The sequence below is a fragment of the Oryctolagus cuniculus genome, chromosome 1 (assembly GCF_964237555.1).
Source record: "Oryctolagus cuniculus chromosome 1, mOryCun1.1, whole genome shotgun sequence".
Taxonomy (NCBI): domain Eukaryota; kingdom Metazoa; phylum Chordata; class Mammalia; order Lagomorpha; family Leporidae; genus Oryctolagus; species Oryctolagus cuniculus.
In genome coordinates this window covers 145186173-145195634 of record NC_091432.1, presented here as the reverse complement: position 1 = coordinate 145195634, position 9462 = coordinate 145186173, and the positions used below count along the sequence as shown (strand labels likewise).

Genomic DNA, 9462 nt, shown 5'->3' with positions numbered 1-9462 from the left:
TTAATGTGGTGAATCACATTGATTGATTTGCGAATGTTGAACCATCCCTGCATACCAGGGATGAATCCCACTTGGTCTGGGTGGATGATTTTCCTGATGTGTTGTTGTATTCTATTGGCCAGAATTTTATTGAGGATTTTTGCATCTATGTTCATCAGGGATATTGGTCTGTAATTTTCTTTCAGTGCTGCATCTTTCTCTGGCTTATCTCCCTTGGCTTTAACAAAAGCAAGCTGCCACACTGTGGGTTCTAATGAGAGGCCACATGGCAGAGAACTGAGAGTAGCCTCTGGAGCTGAGAGCAGTGCACAGCTAACAGTCAGCAAGGAAGTGGGACCTCAATCTAGAGCTGCAAGATGAGTTCTGCCAATAACCCGAGTGTGGGTCTTGCAGTCTGGGGACAAAAACTGACAGGACTTATGACCCACAGAAACAAAATATTTTTTGGTTCTTTTTGGTTTATTGCATGAAGGAGTCAAACTAGTCCAAATTAAAAGCGAACCCCAAATGGTTACATTACACAAGCTGTGAGGTTTTTAAACTTGGGACAAGGGACAGAAAGGCAATTCTACTCGTTGCAAGGAATCCACACTTAGGCTTCTGTGAGCCGCAGGCACTTAAAACCCATGAACCTTCAGCCAGTGCAGTCTCTCCCAGGAGCTGGCGTCCGTTCTTGTGCTGGTCACCCTGCCGCAGAGTTACCTCTCCATGTTCTGGATGCTCCGCTACAGTACCTTTGCAGACAAACTGCTTCCCAAATGCCTTCACTGGTTTCTTTTTACTGTAATCATCAGCGATCCCTCAGACAGTGGTAAGGGTCTTCCTGCTGTTTCTGTGTAGAATTCTTATACGGATATAATCCTCAGCCCCAGCAGGAAGCAGCTTGTCACTCTCACTTGGTTGAAAGAGCGGAGGTTCTGCATAGTGGACATAAAGTACGATTCCCAGCTCAATGCCTGGGGCCAACCCATAGAAACTGAGATAACAAATGTGCGGTCTTTCAAGTCATTAAATTTGAAGTCATTTGCTATGCAAAGGTATCTAAGATACTTTAAGTAAAAAACAGGTAATGGAGTAGTAGGATATGCTCTCATTAAAAATAAATATTTGAATAAATAAAATCAGATTTCTTGGATGATATAAACCACTATATGTATTACCAATACTTCTCTGCTTTTTAAAAAAAGATTTGTTTATTTGAAAGGCAGAGTGACACAGCGAGGGAAAGACAAAAACAGATCTTCCATCCGCTGGTTCACTTCCCAAATGGCTGCAACACCTTGGGCAGCACCAGGTCAAAGCCAGGAGCCCAGAACTCCGTTTGGGTCTCTCATGTGGGTGGCAGGGGTCCATGTACCTGGGCCAGCAAGCAGCTGGATTGGAGGCAAAGCCGCTGGGACTAGAACCAGTGTTCCATTATGGGATGTCAGCATCACAGGGAGTGGCTTAACCTGCTGCACCACAACACCAGACCCTTTTCTGCCTTTTTTTGAGATGTTTTCCATGAACATACAGTTTACTTTTAAAAGATTTACCTTATTTATTTTAAAAGTCAGAGTTAGAGAGAGAGGGAGAGACAGAGACAGAGATCTTCCATCCACTGGTTCACTCCACAAATGGTCACAATGGCCTGGACTGGGTCAGGCTGAAGCTAGGAGCCAGGAGCTTCTTCCAGGTCTCCCACATGGGCGCAAGAGCCCAAGAATTTGGGACATCTTCTGCTGCTTTCCCAGGCACATCAGCAGTGAGCTGGATCAGAAATGGAGCAACTGAGACTCAAATCAGCGCCCATATGGGATGCTGGCTTTGCAGGTGGTGACTTAACCCACTACACCGCAGCACCGGCCCCATGAATATTTATTCTATAATTAAAGAGAAATGTATGTCCATTCTTTTCTTTTAAAAAGTTTTATCTATTCACTTATTTGAAAGGCAGAGCAAGAGAGAGTGAGAGTCAGACAGGGAACTTCCATCCTCTGGGTCACTCCCTAAATGCCAGCCACAGCCAGGGCTGGGCTAGGCTAAAGGCAGGAGCCTGGAACTCCATACAGGTCTCCCTTGTGGGTGGCAGAGGACCAAGTACAAGAACTGTCATCTGCTGCCACCCAGGGTACACATTGGCAGGAAGATGAATTAGAACCAAAGTAAGCACCGGGGCCATCTTCCACTGCTTTCCCAGGTGCATGAGCAAGGAGCTGGATTGGAAGTGGAGTAGCCGGGACTCAAACCAGCACCCATATGAGATGCCAGTGCTGCAGGTGGCAGCTTTACCCACTATACCACAGCACCAGCCCCATTATCCTCATTTCTAAAAACAAACAAACAAAAAAACAACTATTTAAAACTTTGGGAGCAGAGTTTATATGTGATGGTGTCATGATAATGCAGCAGTTTTAAGCACTGAGAAATTTCGAAAGTTAAGAGTTTAAACAATGTAGTAATCACTTTTCTCCCTCACTGAGGAATACTGTTATTGAGTTAAAGCTACAACTGGTTTTTTTTTTTTTTTCAAGGCTTTTCAAAACAGCATCACTTATTTTGAAGCACAACTCAAAATTGTAGTTTTAAAAAAATACATTCAATCTTTCATCTTATCCAAAAAGTTAAGTAAACATGGAATGAAAGTAAAGTTGGATAGGCTTTTGCACATATTACCCACATTTTGGTGAAACACTCATCAAATTATATTAATGATGTCTACATAATCCAGATTTCCCATAACAGTGCTGATTTAAAACTTAAATTCTAAGTTTTTGTTATGATTCCAGTAGCTACAACATACATCTTTTAAGTGACTAGAATTCAGTATTTTTTAAAAAATTATTATTTGAAAGGCAGAGTTAGAGAGAGAGGTAGAGAGAGAGGTCTTCCATCCGGTGGTTCACTCCGCAGATGGCCTCAACAGCCGGAGCTGCGCCAATCTGAAGCCAGGAGCCAGGAGCCGCTTTTGGATCTTCCCACGCGAGTGCAGGGGCCCAGCACTTGGGCCATCTTCTACTGCTTTCCCAGGACACAACAGAGCTGGATCGGAAGTGGAGCAGCCAGGACTAGAACTGGTGCCCATACGGGATGCTGGCACTGCAGGCAGCAGCTTTACCCGCTACGCCACAGCACCGGCCCCAAAGAATACAGTATTTATATCAGGTTTCTTCAGGCTCTTACATCACACACATGGCCTCTACTTTTGTGTTTTCATCTCAGTCTCTTCACAGGTCCAAGTGCACCCTCCCCCGCTCCCTAGGGGGACTGTTAATAAACACTCTCAACTCCCTACCGCCTACTAATCTTCCTCACTCTTGGCTGACAATCCGACTGCCTAGAAGTCACCTGTCCACCCACTCGTTGGCAGCATCCCACAGGGGCTCTGCACGAGGCCAGGGAGTTAGCCTGAGAGGACATGGAGAAGAGCGGGCAGCGTGCTGGGGACCACGATGAGGGAAGGTGGTTGGGCCAGCGCTGCCCCCGGGGTCTCGGACAGCCGGCACCAGGAGTCTGCGCCCCGCGTTCCGGCAGAACGGACTTGCAGCCGTCGGCCCCTCATGGCCCGCACCTGCTCACTACCCGGTGCCCTCCCATCCTAGGCATGGCCAGCTTGGTCTCTGCGTATGGCTCTCGCAGTCTTCAGCGTCCCCACGTGTACACCACAGGTTCCCGGCGTCATCCCCTTATACCAACGCACGGATCCCAAAGTCCCAGCTTTGCTCGCCGCTCTCCCACTATCCCCGCGCCTTCCCCTCGCCACCCGCGCCCGTTCGAAAGCGCCGGGAGCCGCCTGCTACGCCACGAGACGACTCATATCTCTATTGGCTGGAGACAGTCACGTGAAGCTGGAGGCGTCCGCCATTGGCTGGAGCGCGGAGGGATGCGCTAGTGACGCGGCCCCAGTAGGGGCGCTCGGCCGCGGTGAAGAGGTCTGAGCACGCGCCGAGAGAGGACGTTGTCCGGCGGCGAGTCCAGGACCGGTGCTGCCCCAGGGCGCGGCGAGGGCCGCGGGGTCCGGGGCGGCCCGTGAGGGTGCGCGGGGCCGACGACGGTGGCGGCCGCGTCCGGGGCCCGCAGACCCTCGCGGGCGGTGGCTGCGGCCGGCCCCGCCCTGGCAGCCTGCGCCCTCCTGACCCTGGCCGCCGTGGGAGACGCGTACCCGCCTGCGCGAGGGACCCGCTATCTGCAGCAAGAGAAAAGAGGTTCGGAACCCGTACCCTGGTTAGCTGCGGGCGGAGAACGCTTGTACTGATGGATTTCTTTAAACGTCCGGTGGTTAAGTGAGGCGTGCTTGGAGGCGCATCCTGGAGGGCGTGAGCTTTTAGGGCAGAGGTCGTGAGGGTCGCATGTTCAGGTGCCTTGCAGAGTGAGGTGCCGCGGGGGAATCCCCATGCACTCGGGTGGGGAGCGCCTCTCAGCTCCTGCTGGCGTCAGGTTTCTCATGACGAGCTGAATACTTGGATTTTTACGTGGAACCTCTATTTTTAAATGTTGACAGCTAGTTAAAAAAATATATTTACAGGTGGTTCCAAACGGCCAGTTTGTGACCTCTGGTTTAGACCTGATTCTGTCACTTAAATTAGTCCGGTGATCTTGATCAAGTGGCTTCTGTCAGGGGTATGCATTCTCATCAAGAGCGATCTTGGTAACGCTCTTGGAGGGACAAAACGATCTTACATTCTACAGTGCAGAGAGCTGCGGAACACGAACGGGTACCCAGGGTTCAGGGACTTTAAAAAGTTCATGGAAATTGAATTAAAAGATGTTTATTTGGATGCAAACATTTTGAAGTCCACATGAAGGGTTTTTCATAATGCACGCTTTCCATGCATTTTTTTGAAGCTCCCTTGTGTATGCATCTATGGCATTTTCCGAAGGCGGCAGCATAGGAAAGAGTCTTAAAAAGACTTCTGAGAGGGAGAAGAGGAAAAAAGTTCCCAGAAACCTTGCTTTAGGGAATTAGATAAGCGGATTTTCGTGTTTTAGTTTTGTGTGTTAAAAGATTAAAACAAGTTGGCATTCGCAGACTAGGAGCTGGAAGAACAGAGTTCATCTCACAGAAGCTTCCCACTGATCACTGTTGGCTAGCACACACACGCATATCTACATTATTTTACTTGATATCCACAGCAAAGTGTCATTCCGTTTTCTTCATGAGAAGACTGAAGCCTGGAGGCTTTGCCTGACTCACATGATCAGCTGTTAAGTAGAAGAACTGGGAGTTAAATCCACTCGTGTTGTCCCTGACCACCAGCCTGTGTCCAGAACTCATTGTGTTCTGGAATTCTGCCTTGCGACCTTTTAAACAAAGGTCTCCAGCCCTCACTTGGGTGACTCCCCAATTTGTGATCTAGGGACCGTTCTGAGAACAGCTGCAGCACAGCCTTATTTCCTACTCAATCCCAGTATCTTCATGGAATTCCATTCAGGGGACCGAAGTTCCTTCTTCTTCTTCTTTTTTAAGATTTATTTATTTATTTGAAAGGTGTAGATACAGAGAGAGAGATTGATCTCCCATCCTCTGGTTCACTCCCGAAATGGCCACAACGACCAGGGCTGCAACAGGCCAGAGCCAGGAGCCCGGAGCTGCTCTCACGAGGGTGCAGGGACCCAAGCATGTGGGCCATCCTCTGCTGCTTTCCCAAGCTCATTAGCAGGGAGCCAGATCAGAAGCTGAGCAGCCAGGCCAGAGCCAGCACCCATGTGGGATGCCAGCACTGCAGGCAGACGCTTAACCCTCTGTGCCACAATGCTGGCCCCCTAAAATCTCCTTAGCTAAGCCGAGATTCCATTTCCTCTTCCTGTCAGGTGATCATCCGAGCTTTGGTAGAAAATCCTTTCTAGGAGGCAGCCTAGGTTTATGTGGCAGCACCTTGCACTACTTTTTTTTTTTTTTTAACTTTTATTTAATAAATATAAATTTCCAAAGTACAGCTTATGGATTACAATGGCTTTTTCCCCCCTACAACTTCCCTCCTACCCTCAACCCTCCCCTCTCCTCCCTCTCCCATTCCATTCACATCAAGATTCATTTTCAATTATCTCTATATACAGAAGATCAATTTAGCATATATTAAGTAAAGATTTCAACAGTTTGCACCCACACAGAAACACAAAGTGTAAAGTACTGTTTGAGTACTAGTTATAGCATTAATTCACATTGTACAACACATTAAGGACAGAGATCCTACATGAGGAGTAAGTGCACAGTGACTTCTGTTGTTGACTTAACAAATTGACACTCTTGTTTATGGCGTCAGTAATCACCATAGGCTCTTGTCATGAGTTGCCAATGCTATGGAAGCCTTTTGAGTTCGCTGACTTTGATCTTATTTAGACAAGGTCATAGTCAAAGTGGAAGTTCTCTCCTCCTTTCAGAGAAAGGTACCTTCTTTGATGGCCCGTTCTTTCCACTGGGATCTCCCTCCTAGAAAACCAGGCACAGGACATTTATTTTAAAGTTATTAAACATTTTTAAAAACCACAGTTCACCCACAATCTAACAGTGATTTTTATGTTCTGTTGTATTGCTGGAAAGGTTGAATATCCCTTACCTGAAATGCTTGGGATAAGAAAGTGTTTCAGATTTTGAGCTTTGGAATATTTGCTTATGCATAATGAGATTTATTAACTGGAACCCTGGTCTAAATATGAAATTTGTGAATTTTTCAAATACATCTTATACTTGTAGCCCGAAGGTAATTTTATATAGTATTTTAGTGCCCCTGAGTTTTTTGTTTGTTTTATTATTATTATTTATTTACTTGAAAGGTAGAGTTACAGAGAGAGGAAGAGAGATCTTCCATCCGCTGGTTCACTCCCCAAGTGGCTGCAATGGCTAGGGTTGGGCCAGACTGAGCCAGGAGCCAGGAACTTCATCCAGGTCCCCCATGTGGGTGCAGGGGCCCAAGCACTTAGGCCATTCTCTGCTGCTTCCCTAGACACAATAACAGGGAGATTGGTTGGAAGTGGAGCAGCTAGGACTTGAATCATCGCCCATGTTGGATCATAAGCAATGACTAATGCACTATGCCACAACCCCCGTTCCTACACCTGCGTTTTGACAGGTGTGGAATTTCCAACTTGTAGTTTCATGTTGGTACTCAAGAAGTTTTCATGTTTTTGGATTAGGGATGCCCAGCCAATGCTATTAATTAATAGTATCCCTGTTGCTAATCACATAATTGTTCAAGTTTACAAAATTTAGAAAATTCTGAGATAAAGATTTGAACTTTGAAATTCCGATTGGAAATCTGAAAAGTATCCTGAGGTTAAACCTTACATCACAGTTCTCTTAAAGACACATTGCATTCTTTGCCAAACCAAAACCAAAAACTACCCCAATATCTGAGTATTTTTAGTTCTTAAATTAGAAGTGCAATGTGAGTAAAAATATATACAGTGCCATGTTTCTTCAGAATCATTTTTTCTAGTTATATCTGTTGTTTCCCATATCACTTCAACCTTGACAAAAGATACGTTTACTTAATTTACCTGTGTATTTGCTGTTTCAAAAAGGATGTAAGCTGAATAGTCAAAACACTTCTTTGCAAGTATTAACTGGATCATTTAATGCACTTAGTATGTTGTTACTGAAAAAAAATTTTTTTCTGGCTCCCATAGAGGCAACGTGGGGTAGACTAAATGAAGTGAGTTTTGGTTTAAGAATCTGTGTTTTAATCCCATTTCCAACACTTTCTGGTTGTATGACGTGGCCTGTGACTCCTGTCTTTCTCTTCTCATCTGTAAGACAGGAACAGTGCCTCCAGGGTCGTGATGTTGGGGGAAGCGTGTATTAAGCCTGGGCAGAGTGCTAAGCACAGCGGTTTTTCTGTGGAAGCTAGTTCTCTCTCACTCTCTTTAGGGCAGATTTGTGGGTTACAGTTCTATGCTAGTATTCAGACAATTTTCATTTTCAAAAAAGATAGAATTTTGGAGGATATATTATTTATGATACCAAAAAAATCCATAATGAACCATCAGTGTAAAAAAAAAATAACATCTGGCACAATGGCAAGTTCCTTATCATGTTTTGCTATTTGTGACCATAATCATCCAGTTGTTAATTCAGGAAATATTTATGGATACTTTTGTGTGCCAGGCACTGGGGGAGATACAGCTGATATAACAGTGAAAAAGAAGACAAGGTGCCTTTTTTTTAAAAGAGATTTATTTATTTGAGAGGCAGAATTACAGAGTGAGGGAGAGACAGAGAGGTCTTCCATCCACTGGTTCACTTCCCAAGTGACTGCAGTGACTGGAGCTTGGCCAATCCGAAGTCAGGAGCAAGGAGTTTCTTCCAAGTCCCACACACAGCTGCAGGGGCCCAAACACTTGGGCCATTTTCCACTGACCTCCCAGGCCAGTAGCAGAGAGCTGGATCGGAAGAGGAGCAGGCCTCTATGGGATGCCAGCACTGCAGGCAGAGATTTAGCCTGCCATGCTACAGTGCCGGCCCCAGTGCCTGTATTATTTAGAAAAATATCTAGTCAAGTCCTTTTTGCCTGTTTTATAATTGGTTTGTTTGGGTTTTTTGCTCCTGAGTCATATGAGTTCCTGTTGTATTTTGGCTATTGCTTGTTGAACAGATATGTGGAGCAGTCTTCAAAAAGTTGGTGGCAAATGCATATTATAAAAAAAGTATGCATGGATTTTAAAACTTTTTGAACAAAATAAACTTACCTTTTTAATAGATATTTTTAAAAGATGCATTTATTTATTTGAAAGGTAGAGTTAGAGAGAGAGAGAGCGAGCGAGCGAGCTTCCATCCACTGGTTCACTCTCCGTATGGTTGCAGTGGCCGGAGGTGGGCTGATCTGAAGCCAGGATCCAGGAACTTCCTCCAGGTCTCCCATGCAGGTGTAGAGGACCAAGTGCTTGGGCCATCTTCTGCTGCTTTCCCGGGCACATTAGCTGGGAGCTGGATGAGAAGTGGAGCTGTCAGGACTAAACCAGCAGCCTTACCCGCTATACCATAGCACCAGCCCCATAAACTTACCTTTTAATTCTGTTTGTTTTTTTTTTTAATGAACATTTTAAAGTTCCCTCATATATGGTTTGCAAATATTGCTCTTGTTCTGTAGGTTGCTTTCTCATTTTGTTGTTTGCTTTGCTGTGCAGCAATTTTTCAGGTCCTGTTTGCTTTTACTTTTGTTGCCTGTGCTTTTGGTATCGTATCCAAAAGTTCATTGCCAAGACTACTGTAAGAAGATTTCTCTGTTTTCTTTTAGAAGTTTCAGAGTTTCAATTATTACATTGAAATCTTTAATCCATTTTGAGTTATTTTTCTAAGGGTGTAAGATAAGGGCCTGGTTTTTGTTTGTTGGCTTGTTTTGGGTTTTGCATATAAATACCCACTTTCCCCAACTCCATTTATTGAAGATATCATCCTTTCCCCTTTATGTATTCTTGGTACCCTTGTCAGATATTAGTTAATCATATATGTATAGATTTATTTAGATTACTTTTTTTTGTCATGGT

At 45.2% G+C, this 9462-nt stretch overlaps 1 protein-coding gene and 1 long non-coding RNA gene across 5 annotated transcripts in view; one reads left to right on the top strand and one right to left on the bottom strand.

Annotated features, from left to right (window-relative positions):
* Window positions 1–440: 440 nt before the first annotated feature.
* LOC138843967 (uncharacterized) lies at window positions 441–3735 on the bottom strand. Its single transcript, XR_011379221.1, has 2 exons — window positions 3551–3735; window positions 441–917 (listed from the first exon to the last, which is right to left on the bottom strand). It is a non-coding gene; the product is annotated as an uncharacterized lncRNA (long non-coding RNA).
* Window positions 3736–3904: 169 nt separating this feature from the next.
* Window positions 3905–9462, top strand: part of PTPDC1 (protein tyrosine phosphatase domain containing 1) — a 98419-nt gene continuing 92861 nt past the window's right edge. For all 4 annotated transcript variants that reach the window (XM_008257292.4, XM_051859314.2, XM_051859286.2 and 1 more), the window contains exon 1: window positions 3905–4184. The gene's annotated coding sequence lies outside the window, so the exon portion shown is untranslated. The remainder of the gene's footprint in view (window positions 4185–9462) is intronic.